Raw genomic sequence first — 17,252 nt, 5'->3', positions numbered from 1 at the left:
CTGGAGGGTATAAAAACAGCAACCAAAGTTTCTAAAACCCAACATGCAGTGAGTCAAGAGTTTTCTACATTAACTCTCAAAGGTTTTTATCAACCTATAATAAGGTACTCAGAGGTTGATTTTGAAATATATCATAATGGGCGATAGCCAGCTTAATAGTCTAACTAAGTAATCTATTGACTACTATATTGTCTAGTCTATTTATATTATTTGAGTTTGCTATTAAATCTATTCTCATTTTAAGAATAAGGGTTTGCTGGGATTTTATAATAAAATTGTGCGTCTATGTGCTTGATTTTATGTGTCTGCACTTTAGACCTTGTCCTTGAAAGTACCCAAACATTAAAATTAAAGTGAAAATGTTACATTCCCATAATCTACTTTTAAAAAGCATACACCTAGATCCTTAGATAGTAAACAGAAGCAGAAACCAAACAAAATCCAAAAATATAAAAAAACAACTACAAAACAACCTCAATAATTTACCTTGATTTCATGTTATCACCCAATTGTGATTCCATAGCAATGCGTTGAGCAAAATGTGTTGTGTTATTTCGTTTGTTAAGATTTGTGGTATTTGTTCAGAATCTGTAACAGCAGCAGCACGCCCACCTCCATCACCATAAATACCATCATGAAGCTGTTGCCTGTGCTGCAAATGATTTTGTTCCAGAACATTAAATTTATTTTTCCCCACCACAGTGGGTGGTGTAACACTTAACATAGGAAATAGTAATCATATATTCGCACACGATACCAATAGATGGGACCAATATCCTTAACCAACGACTGGTTTACAACACATGAAAGTACTGTCAACTTTAAAATGTAAATCAGCTGGTCCTGTTATAACAGCCTTGGTATCTGGTGATATTTCTGCAATGACATGAATAAAAGTTATTGAATATTATTAGCAAAAATTATTAGCCTTCAAAAAATAATTTGATTTCATTAAAAGTTTTCTTAGATGGAAAAGTTCTTTTATGTTAAGAAAATTTAATGTCGTATTAAGAAAAAATAAAACTTAAATATTTATATGGTAATTTCAAGAGCAATTTGGTTATATGTATACATATTATTATTGAAAATTATTTTTCAATAACTAACTATTCTATTGAAGTTTCTACTGACTATCAACATGATTTTGTACTATTCTATATATTATACTTAGCAAATTAGAGGTACTGTGTAATTTTTAAACGCTAATAAGTATTTAATTACACAGCGCAACAAGAAAACATATAACAATATGCGACAAAAAAAGCCCCCTATATCCCAGTTTTGCCCAAAGTTATGGGCACCCAAAAGTCAAATTAGGCGTATACTTAATATTTGTAACATCAATAAATTATTAACACGTATACGTACAGGAGTCGTAAATGAAATAAAATGAAAAAATAAGCTTAAGATTTTTTGATTTTATATGTTCACAATTCACAGGTCTGACGGTGACAGGACGAAAGCATTAGTTAGTTAGTTAGTTAGTTAGTTAGTTAGTTAGTTAGTTAGTTAGTTAGTTAGTTAGTTAGTTAGTTAGTTAGTTAGTTAGTTAGTTAGTTAGTTAGTTAGTTAGTTAGTTAGTTAGTTAGTTAGTTAGTTAGTTAGTTAGTTAGTTAGTTAGTTAGTTAGTTAGTTAGTTAGTTAGTTAGTTAGTTAGTTAGTTAGTTAGTTAGTTAGTTAGTTAGTTAGTTAGTTAGTTAGTTAGTTAGTTAGTTAGTTAGTTAGTTAGTTAGTTAGTTAGTTAGTTAGTTAGTTAGTTAGTTAGTTAGTTAGTTAGTTAGTTAGTTAGTAGTTAGTTAGTTAGTTAGTTAGTTAGTAGTTAGTTAGTTAGTTAGTTAGTTAGTTAGTTAGTTAGTTAGTTAGTTAGTTAGTTAGTTAGTTAGTTAGTTAGTTAGTTAGTTAGTTAGTTAGTTAGTTAGTTAGTTAGTTAGTAGTTAGTTAGTTAGTTAGTTAGTTAGTTAGTTAGTTAGTTAGTTAGTTAGTTAGTTAGTTAGTTAGTTAGTTAGTTAGTTAGTTAGTAGTAGTTAGTTAGTTAGTTAGTTAGTTAGTTAGTTAGTTAGTTAGTTAGTTAGTTAGTTAGTTAGTTAGTTAGTTAGTTAGTTAGTTAGTTAGTTAGTTAGTTAGTTAGTTAGTTAGTTAGTTAGTTAGTTAGTTAGTTAGTTAGTTAGTAGTTAGTTAGTTAGTTAGTTAGTTAGTTAGTTAGTTAGTTAGTTAGTTAGTTAGTTAGTTAGTTAGTTAGTTAGTTAGTTAGTTAGTTAGTTAGTTAGTTAGTTAGTTAGTTAGTTAGTTAGTTAGTTAGTTAGTTAGTTAGTTAGTTAGTTAGTTAGTTAGTTAGTTAGTAGTTAGTTAGTTAGTTAGTTAGTTAGTTAGTTAGTTAGTTAGTTAGTTAGTTAGTTAGTTAGTTAGTTAGTTAGTTAGTTAGTAGTTAGTAGTTAGTTAGTTAGTTAGTTAGTTAGTTAGTTAGTTAGTTAGTTAGTTAGTTAGTTAGTTAGTGATGTGATTTGATGTGATGTGATGTTACACAAAATATTTTCGATTTAGTGTTGACCGTTGGTGAAAAAATATTGCGATATTATTGTTTTACGGTTATATTTAAATGGTTTTAAGAGACTGCAAATGTTGACATCAGCACAGAAATTTTGAGAAATTATATCCTAGAATAAACTAAATTTTCATGCAGTAATGCATAATTAATAATGACTTAAACATATATTTTAACATGTGTTATTACTTTATGTTAAAACTTATCGAAAACTTTAAAAATCCCACACCAGGAAATTAACATCAACTAAAATACATTTTTCCAATATTGAATATTTTATATTTAATTTTAATTTGTTTTTATATTCCTATAACAAACTTTAAAACTTTGTTTGAACTTTAAATTGTATTACTCCCACAAAAAATATGACATCAAAATGAAGAAGATAACGAAATAAAAATATTTTCATTTCTATAAATTGGTGTTGAATATAAAGTAATATATTGTTAATAATTTTATTTAAAATAACTAGCAAAAAAATATTTTTATGAGAAGAGCAAACAAGTTTATTCCTGAAACATTTGTTAAGTAAAAAGCATGTATATAAATATGCAAAGCTATTTGTCCGTTTTTTTTTTTTTTACAAGTTACATACTATGTATAAAATTACATTTTATAAAAATTGTGTGTCCTACTCAGAAATGTTTTAAACCGACTTGTGCGTATCATTTATTCAGATGTAATTTGTACAAAAAGTAATTAAATGCATTTCTACTAAAATTATTACATAGTTTTACTTGTGACCACTTTTTATTAATAGTATTCATGTTTTTGCAGATATACTTGACATTGGTCAAATTTACCATTCGTATAAATTGTGTAGTGTTTATCTTTTAAGAGAGAAAATTACTTACATATGTATGTCGACTTTACTTACAAAGTAATGTATTAAAGCAGAAAGAAAGTCAATTGTGAGTTTGACCTGGGTCTTTTTAAGAATCTACATTTAGCTATTGAAAATGCAATACGGGCAGAAGGAAGCAGCTAGGTGTCTGAAATTGTCTACGTTATGTTTTTGTGTAGTACAGAAAATCAAAAAATTTCTATTAGTAAAGGGACTAATAGAAATTTTTTTTTAATATCTTCACTGAAGCTGTAATCACACAAAAATTTTGCAAAAGTATGTTATAAGTTTCCAAAGTTCATACTGTAAGTTATACCGACACATAATCCTATTACATCCTTTAGAAAATGTCCCCAACATTCATAATTTTATTTAAAATTAATAATTTTAAAAATACATATGTAGTTTATATTGTTTTTGCAGTAAATGCAAAAGTTGAAAAGGTCAATTTATATGTACATATCTTAACACTCATTGTGAAGGTTAAACAACGTAAACAAGTTAGAGTGCTATATTCGGCTGAGCCGAATCTTAAATACCCTCCACCAGCAACTTTTGTATTAATACATTTCTAATTAATAAGTTTTCTCATGTCTTAAATATAAAAATCCCAAGATTTAAACAGCTTAAATCTACTACAATTCCAAGATTTATTGAACATTAGAAACACCACTTTCATTTAAATTTTTATAGCGCCCTAAGATATGCTTTAGCGATATCTCGTATTTGCATGTATGCATGTGTGTGAAAGATTTAAGGATTTTAAAAATACATACATATATATAATTTTGTTCTACACAAATTGATAATGCATATAGTTAAATACGGTTAAAGCGCTTTTAGGGGCAGGACCTAGTATGAGAGATATGACCAAATATAGACCGATCGTGAACAATTTTTGAAATAGCATTAAGTGCTTTTTGCATTACAAAATATTATTTATGAACAAAAATAGTATTTATTTATATCATTATTTGGTAATGAGTTATGTGCCTTTAAGTGTTTTTCTGAAAGGGACCTTGTATGGGAGCTATGATCAATTATGGATCGATAGGAAAACAATTTCACAGTAATATTTCTCTGTATATGAGCAATATTTCTGCCAAACTTTATATGGATATCCTAATTTAGTAATGAGTTATGTGCGTTTAAGTGATTTTCGGGAGGGGACCTTGTATGGGAGCTATGACCAGTTATGGACCGATCGAAAAAAAAAAATTATCTGTAATATTTCTGTGCATATGAGTAATATTTGTACCATATGGGTATCTTAATTAAGTAATGAGTTATGAGCGTTTAAGTGATTTTCGGGAGAGGACCTTGTATGGGAGCTATGACCAATTATGGACCGATCGAAAAAAATTTTCGCAGTAATATTTCTGTGCATATGAGTAATACTTGTGCCAAATTTTATATTGATATCTTAATTTAGTAATGAGTTATGCGCGTTTAAGTGATTTTCGGGAGGGGACCTTGTATGGGAGCTATGACCAATTATGGACCGATCGGAAAAAAATTTCACAGTAATATTTCTGTGCATATGAGTAATACTTGTACCAAACCTTATATGGATATCTTAATTTAGTAATGTGTTATGCGCGTTTAAGTGATTTTCGAGAGGGGACCTTGTATGGGAGCTATGACCAATTATGGACCGATCGGAAAAAAATTTCACAGTAATATTTCTATGCATATGGGCAATACTTATACCAAATGTTATATGGATATCTGAATTTACTAATGAGTTATGCGCGTTTAAGTGATTTTCGGGAGGGGACCTTGTATGGGAGCTATGATTAATTATGGACCGATCGGAAAAAAATTTCACAACAAAATTTCTGTGCATATGAGTAATATTTGTACCAAAGTTTATATGGATATCTTAATTTAGTTATGAGTTAAGCGCGTTTAAGTGATTTTCGGGAGGGGACCTTGTATGGGGGCTATGACCAATTATGGACCGATCGGAAAAAAATTTAACAGTAATATTTCTTTGCATATGGGCAATACTTATACCAAATTTTATTTGGATATCTTAATTTAGTAATGAGTTATGCGCGTTTGAGTGATTTTCGGGAGGGGACCTTGTATGGGAGCTATGACCAATTATGGACCGATCGGAAAAAACTTCCACAGTAATATTTCTATGCATATGGGCAATACTTATACCAAATTTTATTTGGATATCTTAATTTAGTAATGAGTTATGCGCGTTTAAGTGATTTTCGGGAGGGGACCTTGTATGGGAGCTATGATCAATTATGGACCGATCGGAAAAAAATTTCACAACAATATTTCTGTGCATATGACTAATATTTGTACCAAATTTTATATGGATATCTTAATTTAGTTATGAGTTAAGCGAGTTTAAGTGATTTTCGGGAGGGGACCTTGTATGGGAGCTATGACCAATTATGGACCGATCGAAAAAAAATTTCACAGTAATATTTCTATGCATATGGGCAATACTTATACCAAATTTTATTTGGATATCTTAATTTAGTAATGAGTTATGCACGTTTAAGTGATTTTCGGGAGGGGACCTTGTATGGGAGCTATGTCCAATTATGGACCGATCCATAAAATTTTTCCTCTGAAAGAATTCTATTGACATAAGATTTTAATTTGTAAAATTTTGTGAAGATATCGACATTGTGGCAGAAGTTATTAACAAAAAACCCATATTCCGGGAATATGTACTTTTGTATGGGAGGTATATGAAATTGTGGACCGATTCTGGCAATTTTCAGCAGGGATCAAGATCTTGTGCAGAAACGAATATATGGTGATTTTCATGGAATTATCTTGCATAGTTTTCGAGAAAATTACATCAGAATGTGTAAAAAATGGTTATTTTTTTCCGAGGTTGTTTTAAATTTTGATTCATAACTTTTCCCGGTGTGAACCGATTTTGCCCATTTGCAATACCAAACAACTTAGGAAAATGAAGAACATTTTGGGTGAATTTGGTTAAGCTCTATTGCTTCGTTTTATCGTGAGCGTGTTTTACACAGACAGACGGACAGACGGACAGACGGACATAGCTAAATCGACTCAGAATTTGATAAGGACCCAGAATATATATACTTTGTTGGGTCTCAGATGAATATTTCTTGGTGTTACACACGGAATGACAAAGTTATATATACCCTCTATCACCACTGATGGTGGTGGAGGGTATAAAAACATTAAAATTAAATGAAGTATAAATATAGTTATAAATAATAAATTTTTTCTGTAAAATTTTTTATTGAAAATAGATAATAGCAAAAACTTTTCAATAATCTAGCTAGTTTTATGTTTAAGTGTCAATTGAAAAACTTCGCTAGTACCAATTAAAATATTGCTCGAAGTGTTGGCAAATATTGAAATTATATGTTTTATATCCACTATCCAAAAATATTAGGGATATATTGATTTTGTCATTCTGTTGTAACACATCGAAATATTAGTAGTAGATCCACAAAATATTCTGGTTCCTGTTTAAGTTTTAAGATGATCTAGTCCGTCCGTCTGTCTGTTGAAATCACCATAGGGTACGAAAAGAAAGAGGTAGAGGGCTGAAAGTCTCCAAAAATATTATCTTTGAGTAAATCAAATTCAACATAAACAAGTTAGAGTGCACCAGCAACTTTTGTATTAATACATTTCTAATTAATAAAATATTTGTAGAAATAAGTTTTCTCATGTCTTAAATAGGAAAAACCCAAGATTTAAACATCTTAAATCTACTACAATTCCAAGATTTATTGAACATTAGAAACGCCACTTCCATTTAAATTTTTATAGCGCCCTAAGATATGCTTTAGCGATATCTAGTATTTGCATGTGTGTGAAAGATTTAAGGATTTTCAAAATACATTCATATATATAATTTTGTTCTACACAAATTTATAATGCAAATAGTTAAATACGGTTAAAGCGCTTTTAGGGGCAGGACCTAGTATGAGAAATATGACCAAATATAGACCGATCGTGAAAAATTTTTGAAATAACATTAAGTGCTTTTTGCATTACAAAATAGTATTTATGAACAAAAATAGTATTTATTTATATCATCATTTGGTAATGAGTTATGTGCCTTTAAGTGTTTTTCTGAAAGGGACCTTGTATGGGAGCTATGATCAATTATGGATCGATAGGAAAACAATTTCACAGTAATATTTCTCTGTATATGAGCAATATTTCTGCCAAACTTTATATGGATATCTTAATTTAGTAATGAGTTATGCGCGTTTAAGTGATTTTCGGGAGGGGACCTTGTATGGAAGCTATGACCAATTATGGACCGATCGGAAAAAAATTTCACGGTAATATTTCTATGCATGTGGGCAATACTTGTACCAAATTTTATATGGATATCCTAATTTAGTTATGAGTTATGCGCGTTTAAGTGATTTTCGGGAGGGGACCTTGTATGGGAGCTATGACCAATTATGGACCGATCGGAAAAAAATTTCACGGTAATATTTCTATGCATGTGGGCAATACTTGTACCAAATTTTATATGGATATCTTTATTTTGTAATGAGTTATGCGCGTTTAAGTGTTTTTCGGGAGGGGACCTTGTATGGGAGCTATGACCAATTATGGACCGATCGGAAAAAAATTTCACGGTAATATTTCTATGCATGTGGGCAATACTTGTAGCAAATTTTATATAGATATCTTAATTTAGTAATGAGTTATGCGCGTTTAAGTGATTTTCGGGAGGGGACCTTGTATGGGAGCTATGTCCAATTATGGACCGATCCATACAATTTTTCATCTGGAAGAATTCTATTGACATAAGATTTTAATTTGTAAAATTTTTTGAAGATATCGACATTGTGGCGGAAGTTATTAACAAAAAACCCATTTTCCGGAAATTTGTACTTTTGTATGGGAGGTATATGAAATTGTGGACCGATTCTGGCAATTTTCAGCAGGGATCAAGATCTTGTGCAGAAACAAATATATGGTGATTTCCATGAAATTATCTTGCATAGTTTTCGAGAAAATTATATCATAATGTGTAAAAAATGCTTATTTTTTTCCGAGGTTGTTTTAAATTTTGATTCATAACTCTTCCCGTTGTGAACCGATTTTGCTCATTTTCAATACTAAACTGCTTAGGACAACAGTGAATATTTTCGATGAATTTGGTTTACTTCCTTTGCTTCGTTTTAACGTGAGCGTGTTTTAGGCAGACAGATAGACAGACGGACAGACGGACATAGCTAAATCGACTCAGAATTTGATAAGGACCCAGAATATATATACTTTGTTGGGTTTCAGATGAGTATTTCTTGGTGTTACACACGGAATGACAAAGTTATATATACCCTCTATCACCACTGATGGTGGTGGAGGGTATAAAAATACATATGTAGTTTATATTGTTTTTGCAGTAAATGCAAAAGTTGAAGAGGTCAATTTATATGTACATATCTTAACACTCATGGTGAAGGTTAAACAACGTAAAAAACATTAAAATTAAATGAAGTATAAATATAGTTATAAAAAATAAACAGTTTTTTTCTGTATATAATTTTTTTATTGAAAATGGATAATAGCAAAAACTTTTCAATAATGTAGTTAGTTTTATGTTTAAGTGTCAATTGAAAAACTTCGCTAGTACCAATTAAAATTTTGCTCGAAGTGTTGGCAAATATTAAAAATTATATGTTTTATATCTACTATCCAAAAATATTAGGGATGTATTGATTTCGTCATTCTGTTGTAACACATCGAAATATTAGTCGTAGATCCACAAAATATTCTGGTTCCTGTTTAAGTTTTAAGATGATCTAGTCCGTCCGTCTGTTGAAATCACCATAGGGTACGAAAAGAAAGAGGTAGAGGGCTGAAATTCTCCAAAAATATTATCTTTGAGTAAATAAAATTCAACATAAATAAATCTTATAACAACGTAAATGTAGTATATGTACAAATAATTGTACTTAAAATTATACTTAATGTCCTTAAACCATATGGGTAATTTATTACAATTTTGTATATTTTTTCATTTTTTTACAGTGTTCATATAAATACGTGAGTATTCTTACTTTTATAGACACTTAAGGAAATATTAAGCATACATGAATGTGAAAGTATATATTTCACCACTTGATGCAATTAAAAACTCTCTTGTAATAAATAATTTGTGTTTTGAGTTTATTTCTCATTTATGTACACAGAAAAAATTATCAGTAGTTTATTTTCAATTAACATGTTTTTCTCTTTCTTTAATTTTAATTTAAGCAATTTTTTATTTGTCTTAATTATCTCGTTGTTTAAAACCTAACTTTACAAATTTGATTAAATTTTAATTGATTCAATTAGTTTTTTAATTGATTGAAAAAAAGTTTCTGGCCAACTTTTCTGTTTTAGTTTTTTTTTTTAAATATTTTATTTTGATTTCTTGTGCTAACAATGTTTATAATTCTTAAATAGTCAATACGATTTTAGGCATATAATATTCAAATTTCCTGACAATTTATGAAACACTTTATATATTCAAATTTGATAATAAAGTGATATTTTTTGTAAATGCTCAACGCATTGTTAAAGGTCAAGCATTCCTTGAACATTGTGAGTAATCAATTAATAATTTGATTGTTTTAATCATCAACTTAATTGGTTTTTAATACATATTCTACCAAACAAACTAATTCATTTGATTAATAAATTAATAAAAATTAGATTTTATTTTTATTAAATATTTAATGTATACAATTAATGACTTAATCAATTTAAAATTTTGTCTCAATTATTGATATTAATTGTTCTAATTAATTCGTTATTTGGAAAAAAAAGTATTTTTTTATTTTTTTTACAAATTTGATAATTGATGTCATCATTTTGGTGATAGGTGCAAAACTTGCTTGATACAATTATTTTGATAATTGAAACATATTTTTAGTTTTTTCTGTGTATGTTGTTGGAAATATGAATAAATCTTCATATAAATTAACATTTAAATGCAAAATATTATTTTTATATCCATTGCAATGCATTGGCAGAGCTGGAAAATTTTACCTTTTAAGCGTTATCTTTTACAAATGAATTACTACTTGATTTCCGCTATCTTTGAGTTATTTTCTTATGAAGCAGAGACTTTTAAAGTAGCTTTTTCCAAAAAGTAATATAATCAGAAAATCATAACCTATGTAATTACATTATATGTAAATTAAATTTCACTTTTCATTACAGGCATTACAACATTTCATTAAATTCTTTATCTATATACATATATAAAATTCTAACGTTACTGACTGACTGATTCACTGACTGATTCATCATCGCACAGCCTAAACGGTTGAAGATAAAGAGCTGAAATTTGGACAGGAGGTTGGTCTCTCACCAAATAGATCCACTAAGACGGGACTTTCGGAAATTCGAATGTTTAGGGGTAAAAACGGGTAAATTCGGTAAACTTATATCTCCTAAACTAGAAAAAGATACAAAAACAATTAAAAGCTTATCGTCGTTCATTTAAAAAATAAGTGGACAAGTATCTGGTATTTTTTTGAAATTCGGCCCCTTTAGGAAATAAATGGGTAAAAACTGTATTTTGTTACTTTTTTTTGCACCCCATGTATCTTTTAAACCAGTGAATATTCAAACAATATCATTGACTCCTTCAAAACTTGACAAAAAAGATAAATTGATTTGAACATGTGAATGAATACTTAATGATTGGCTCCCACTACGATATTGCAACTTTTTGTAATAAAATGTTTATTATTTCAATAGGGAGAAAAAAGTACCAAAATGGCGAAAAACGAGAAAATTGATTTTATTCAAACTCACTGACCCAATTTTAATAAAATTGGGGAAATTGATAGATTTAGTAACACTAAATATACCAATGGAGTGTTATTCGAACTCCGACTATTTTTAACTGGTACTTTTTGTGTTTTTTAAATATGATCCTAGGAAAATGATATTAAGCATGTGGAGTCCGGAACCAATAAAAGGGGACTTTTTGGTACTTTTACATTATTTAAAGGTTAATTTTTGAATTCTCTATAAAATTAAACCTAGAAACGTGGAAATAAACATGTAGTGCTTCTACTTTTTTGTTCTTTAAAAGGTACTTTTTGAATTTTCTATAATATTGTAACTAGAAACATGAAATTAAGCATGTAGAGCCCCAAGTAAGTGAGAATGTATAAAAGGGAACTTTTTGATACTCTTTCGTTGTTCAAAAGATACTTTTTGAATTTCCTGTAAAATTGAACCTAGAAACATCAAATTAAGCATGTAGAGTACGAAGTATATGAGATTCCATAAAAGCGGACTTTTTGGTACTCTTTCGTTCTTTAACTGGTACTTTTTAAGTTTTCTATAATATTGAACATAGAAACATGAAATTAAGCATGTAGAGCCCGGAGTAAATGAGAACCAATAAAAGGGGACTTTTTGGTACTTTTTCGTTCTTCAATAGGTACTTTTTGAATTTTCTATAATATTAAACTTAGAAACATTGAAACTATTGAACTTAGAAACACAAAAATAATTAAAAGATGTATTTTGGTATGTTTTCGTACTTCAACTGATACTTTTTATACCCACCATCAAAAATGATGGGGGGTATATTGATTTTGTCATTCCGTTTGTAACACATAGAAATATTGGTCATAGATCCACAAAAGTATATATATTCTGGGTCCTCATTAAATTCTAAGACGATCTAGCCATGTCTGTCCGTCTGTCCGTCTGTCCGTCCGTCCGTCTGTCTGTCTGTCTGTCTGTTGAAAGCACGATAGAGTCCGAATGGAAAGAGCTAGAGGGTTGAAATTTCACATAAATATTTCTTATAGGTAAGGTTTGTTTGGTATTGAAAATGGGAAATATCGGTCCATGTTTTCGGATAGCCCCCATACAAGTGGCCCCTCGAAAAGCAGCTTTAACAGCCATAACTTTTTTAAAAATACGAATATAGCGATGAAATTCGATATAAGTAAGTTTCTTATAATCCAAAATCAATATGCGAAATTTTATGAGGATCGGTCCATAATTGACCCTACTCCCCATATAAGGTCCCCTTTAGAAAATGACTTTAACGCTCATTACTGGCTTAAAAATACTAGTATATAGATGAAATTCGACATAAGTAAGTTTCATACGAGTCAAAATCTATCTAAAAAATTTTATGAGGATCGGTCCATGATTGACCCTACCCCGCATATAAGGTCCCCTTCAGAAAATGACTGCAACGCTAATTAATGGTTTAAAAATACGAGTGTAGCGATGAAATTCGACACAAATAAATTTAATACCAACCAAATTCTATCTACCAAATTTTATGAGGATCGACCCATAATTGACCCTACCCCTCTATACATGGTCCCCTTCAGAAAATTACTTTAACGCTTATAACTGGCCTAAATATACGAGTATATAGATGAAATTCGACATAAGTAAGTTTCATTCGAGTCAAACGAGGTTTGATGGTGGGTATATAAGATTCGGCATAGCAGAATATAACACTCTTACTTGTTAATATTTGTAAAATATTGAATATATAAACATTGAACGAAAATCTATAAAAAAACGCTTTCTGGTACTTTTTGTTCTTTTAGTCATATTTTTTGAATTTTCTATAACATTGAAAATAAAAACCTTAAATTGAACACACAGCTTCCTTAATGTATAAAGATCTGTATATATTAAGGAAGGTTAAAAATATAACATGATCCATCCTTATTTAACTAAAATCTATAAAAAGGGTAGCGAAGTACACTGGGTATAGCTAGTATACATATATATATATTAGTTAACGTGTTTTTTTAACATTCACTGCTGTGCATACAAGTCAGTTTTAATGACACGTATTGTGATGGCTTGTAAAGTTGTTAAGCTATATATAGAAAACAATTTTCAATAAAATCTTTAACAATTTTTTATTTTATTTTTCCTGAAAAAAGTCGACACTTAAACCTTGTAATTATATTATATTATTGGAATCCTTACAATTTCTTTTATTATTATGTTTAATTAACTTTGTTCAGTGTGGTAATATTGTGTCCTTTTTTTCTGTTTGGTAGATTTTTTTTTTTTTTTGTTTTTCTTAATTGTAAAATACGTTTTTATTTTGCTGCATAATATTAAATTTCTTCAGCATTTGCATGAACAAAATGTAGGTTTTCCAGGTAAAGCAAAAATTTTGAGAATTTCTTGTAGATTGAAAAGCCATTATAAATTTGTTTATTTGTCATTGTTTTTGATAAGTACAACGATATATGTATGTACATATGTGTATTATGGGGGTTTAAAAGACTATTAAATCATGTCCCTACATTTTATACCGGAAAGTGATCCGCTAAAAACAATTTCGATATAAGTAGTTGGGAAGTTTTGACGCACCTTGTAGAGCAGAGCTCGCCCCATCCGACTATTATTTGTTTCGAACGATGCGTATTTTTTAGAATACGCTTCATTTTGCAACAGAGCATAGCCAATTGTCTTAATTTGTTCTTGGCACAACAGATAAGCAGTTATTTTGCAGCGGAATACATACATATTTTGCCAAAGATGGAAAAGGGAATGCTAAAAGTGTCAATATGTTGAAGAAGTGTATATATTACATTAGACATAAGTTTTTTCTATAAATTTCCTCGAAACCCTATTATTACGGTTGCAATGTTGCATACAGTAATTGTAATAGAGAAATTCAACATTGCTAGAAATAATCATTAAATAATGTTCAATTTAAAAATGGCTGTGTACGAAAAGGACGAAAACGAGGGAAAACTGGACGTGTAAATAAGAATGTGTGCTTGTTTCTGTGTATATTTATGCAATAAAATTTCAACAGACAAAATGCACTAGAATACCTGCAGTTCGAGGTATATGATTCAAACTATTGACTATATCAGAATAGCCTTTGATTATCTGTGGTCCTAGGAGGATGTCAATTAACTTTTCACAGGTTTTTAATTAATTAGAGTAAACACCAACACACTTAACCATAAAGGAAAATCGCCGATAAATTAAAGATTAAGGTATTACAGCTCCACAACGTCTCAACCGATTTCACTAAAATTTCAGCCGTCACTCCTTCTGTCATTCCGACATCTCCACAGGATCTCTCTCGTTCATCAGAAACAAGTATCCAAATGGTACATCTCACTCCATCACATACCCAATCTTTGCATTATCAGCTCAATTCCAACATTTTATTAAAGCACCGCCTTTGTACAGTAACAGAAACTTATCCCGAAAATTTATATTTCACCATGTATCAATCTTTTAACCAAGCACTCCCTTCCCGCGAATTTGGGTTTAAACCACAGCCACTACGTGGATCCTGAAGGAAACTCAAACAACTGACCAGCCAGGACAAGTCCTGTGGGCAACTGGCCACCCGTAGTACCAGATTATGTGGTGCACTGTTTAGACTTTGTGTCGAATCATCCAAGGACTAGTCAGGGAGTGAAAAGTCATCACCTGTTTATAGTCCCGGCACACTAGAGGTACTGTTAGCACCTCTTTACCCCGGGATTGCAATACACCAAGATGAGTGTATTTCATCAAGGAAACATGTCCCGGGGGAAACAATAAAGTGACAATTGAATTACTCCCTGCATTTCAAAGGACTCTATCTAATAAGGATACGTAGAGTCTTTATAAAAATGCTGTCATCACCTCTTTACACCGGGATTGCAATACACCAAGATAAGTGTCTTTTATCAAGGAAACATGCCCCGGGGGAACACTAATATGACACGGTGGTCTTTTTCATCCACTGGGTGAGCAAAAATATACGACTCACCACCGCCTCTTTTTGTTTGTTACACGCAGGTTGCAATTTACATATATGGATGCCGATCCATTATACGCGCACTTTGCTCAAGTACTCGAGCTATCTAATCTCTTGCCATAGTAGTCCCGATGAGGAAGAACAGGTGTCATGAGCAAGCTCAATCTAACCCCGACAAAGGTAAAACCTTATTCGTCGCTCGACCACACAACTGAGATGGCTCTGTTGATTCGGCAACAGCACCTAGGGATCGTAATTGGTAGTCCGAAACGCGGATAATTCTAATAGACAAGACTTATTTCCAGACCCACTGTGATAAGTTGAGCATGTCTTAGAGTAAACTCTAACATACTCAACCATGAAATGAAAATTGCCGATAAATTAAAGTAAAGTCAGTGACGGTTTATACCACAACTTCTCCTTCATTCTGCCAAAACATAAATCACTCCATCAGTCAAATCTATCAAATACACATCAAAAAGCACCGCATGCCGTATATCCAATTTTTGCATTATCAGCTCATCAGCTCATCGCTCCTAAAGTCATGCTTTGGGAGCGATAACAGAAATGTATTTTGAAAATTATATTTCACCGTCTTTTAATCAAGCACCCCCTTCCTGCGATTTAGGTTTCAACCACAGCCACTACGTGGATCTCGGAGGAACCTCAACCAACTGACCAGCCAGGACAAGTCCTGTGGGCAACTGGCCACCCGTAGTACTAGATTATGTGGTGCTCTGGTTAGACCTCTTTCCAATTCATGCAAGGACTAGGCCAGGCAGTGAATTGTAAACACCACTTTATAGTCCCGGCAGACTAGAGGTACTGGTAGAACCTCTTTACCCATGATTGGACATTATATCATGCAAACATGTCCCGGGGGCAACACTAAAGTGACAATTGAATTACTCCCTGCATTTCAAAGGACTCTATCTAAAAAGGATACGTCGAGTCTTTTAAAAACTGCTGAAATGTGAGCTGTTGCTACCACGCACAATTGCAATTTTTATTTAACCGCTCGAGATATATTCTCTTATTTTACATAATTTGACAAAGCCAATATGTGTATAGGCTTCCTTCGCACTTACATGAATTAAACTCGCTGTTTACAATAATTGTTGTCTGCAAAAATTCAATTTATTGACAACATTAATGAATTGGCTAAAGTCTGCTTTAAATGTTTAACAAAGAAATAAAATGTTAAAAGATTTTAATGAACAAATGAAATAAGAATTGTATAGGTTTTAATTTGTAATGCATTAAAAAAAGTACATTTTTTCTCATGTTGTTTTAATTGTAATACTATGCAATAATTACTTGGCGAAAAATCAGCAATATTACAGGTTGTGTAAGGAATTTTTAATGAAATTCTTTAAAATAACTTTGTCATATTTCACAGACATTGGCAAAATATTTAAAACCGCATATTTCATACAGATTTCAAAAAAACTGTTAATGTTTATACACTCAATTTTATGATACACATATTTTGTAATTTCTAATGTAACTCATATAAATATAGATCAAAGACCTACAAAAGTATACAAACGTATATTAATGGTCCTTATTAATCATGTCCGTCCATCAGTCTATATGTCTGTCAGTTAGTTTATTGTCAAAAACAGAATAAATTTGATAAATTATAGGTAAAATATACTTCTAAGTGATTGAATAGATCCATAAAGATCTAAGTCCAAGAATGGGTCCGCTTTTCATAATTAATTTTAAATTTATGCAACCGAATATAATATTCTAACTTGTTTAGATTCCAAAATTAATTTTTTCTAAAAATAAAAACACCCATTTTAAACATTACATTCAACTAGATTGTTGCTTAATGTGTCTTCTTAAATTTGTTCTGGTACTTTGAAATGTTAATCCAATAATGTTACCCAGTGCTTATCAACTTCAATTCAATATCAAATACGAGTAACGACATCTTATTAATGAGTAATTTTGAAAGGATCATTCTATTTATATCAATCTCTTTATCTTCAAGAAATCATCTTCTATATATATATAACAAGTAGGAAAGTATAGTCGGGCATGGCCGACCATATAATACCCTACACCATGAGTATATTTTAAAAATGTTTATTTTTCACAAAGAAACTTTT

General features: G+C 30.6%; 1 long non-coding RNA gene across 1 annotated transcript in view; it reads right to left on the bottom strand.

Moving 5' to 3' along the window:
* LOC119612916 overlaps positions 1-17,252 on the bottom strand; it is a 47,895-nt gene that overhangs the window by 13,246 nt on the left and 17,397 nt on the right. The window contains exon 3 of the long non-coding RNA XR_005232190.1: positions 487-876. This is a non-coding gene — a long non-coding RNA (uncharacterized LOC119612916). The remainder of the gene's footprint in view (positions 1-486; positions 877-17,252) is intronic.

This window comes from Lucilia sericata, unplaced genomic scaffold (genome assembly GCF_015586225.1).
Source record: "Lucilia sericata isolate MDLA Ls3-8-SP2 unplaced genomic scaffold, ASM1558622v1 Contig001872F_arrow, whole genome shotgun sequence".
Lineage (NCBI taxonomy): Eukaryota > Metazoa > Arthropoda > Insecta > Diptera > Calliphoridae > Lucilia > Lucilia sericata.
The sequence above is the reverse complement of the archived record's forward strand: the minus strand, read 5'-3'. Positions and strand labels throughout refer to the sequence as shown.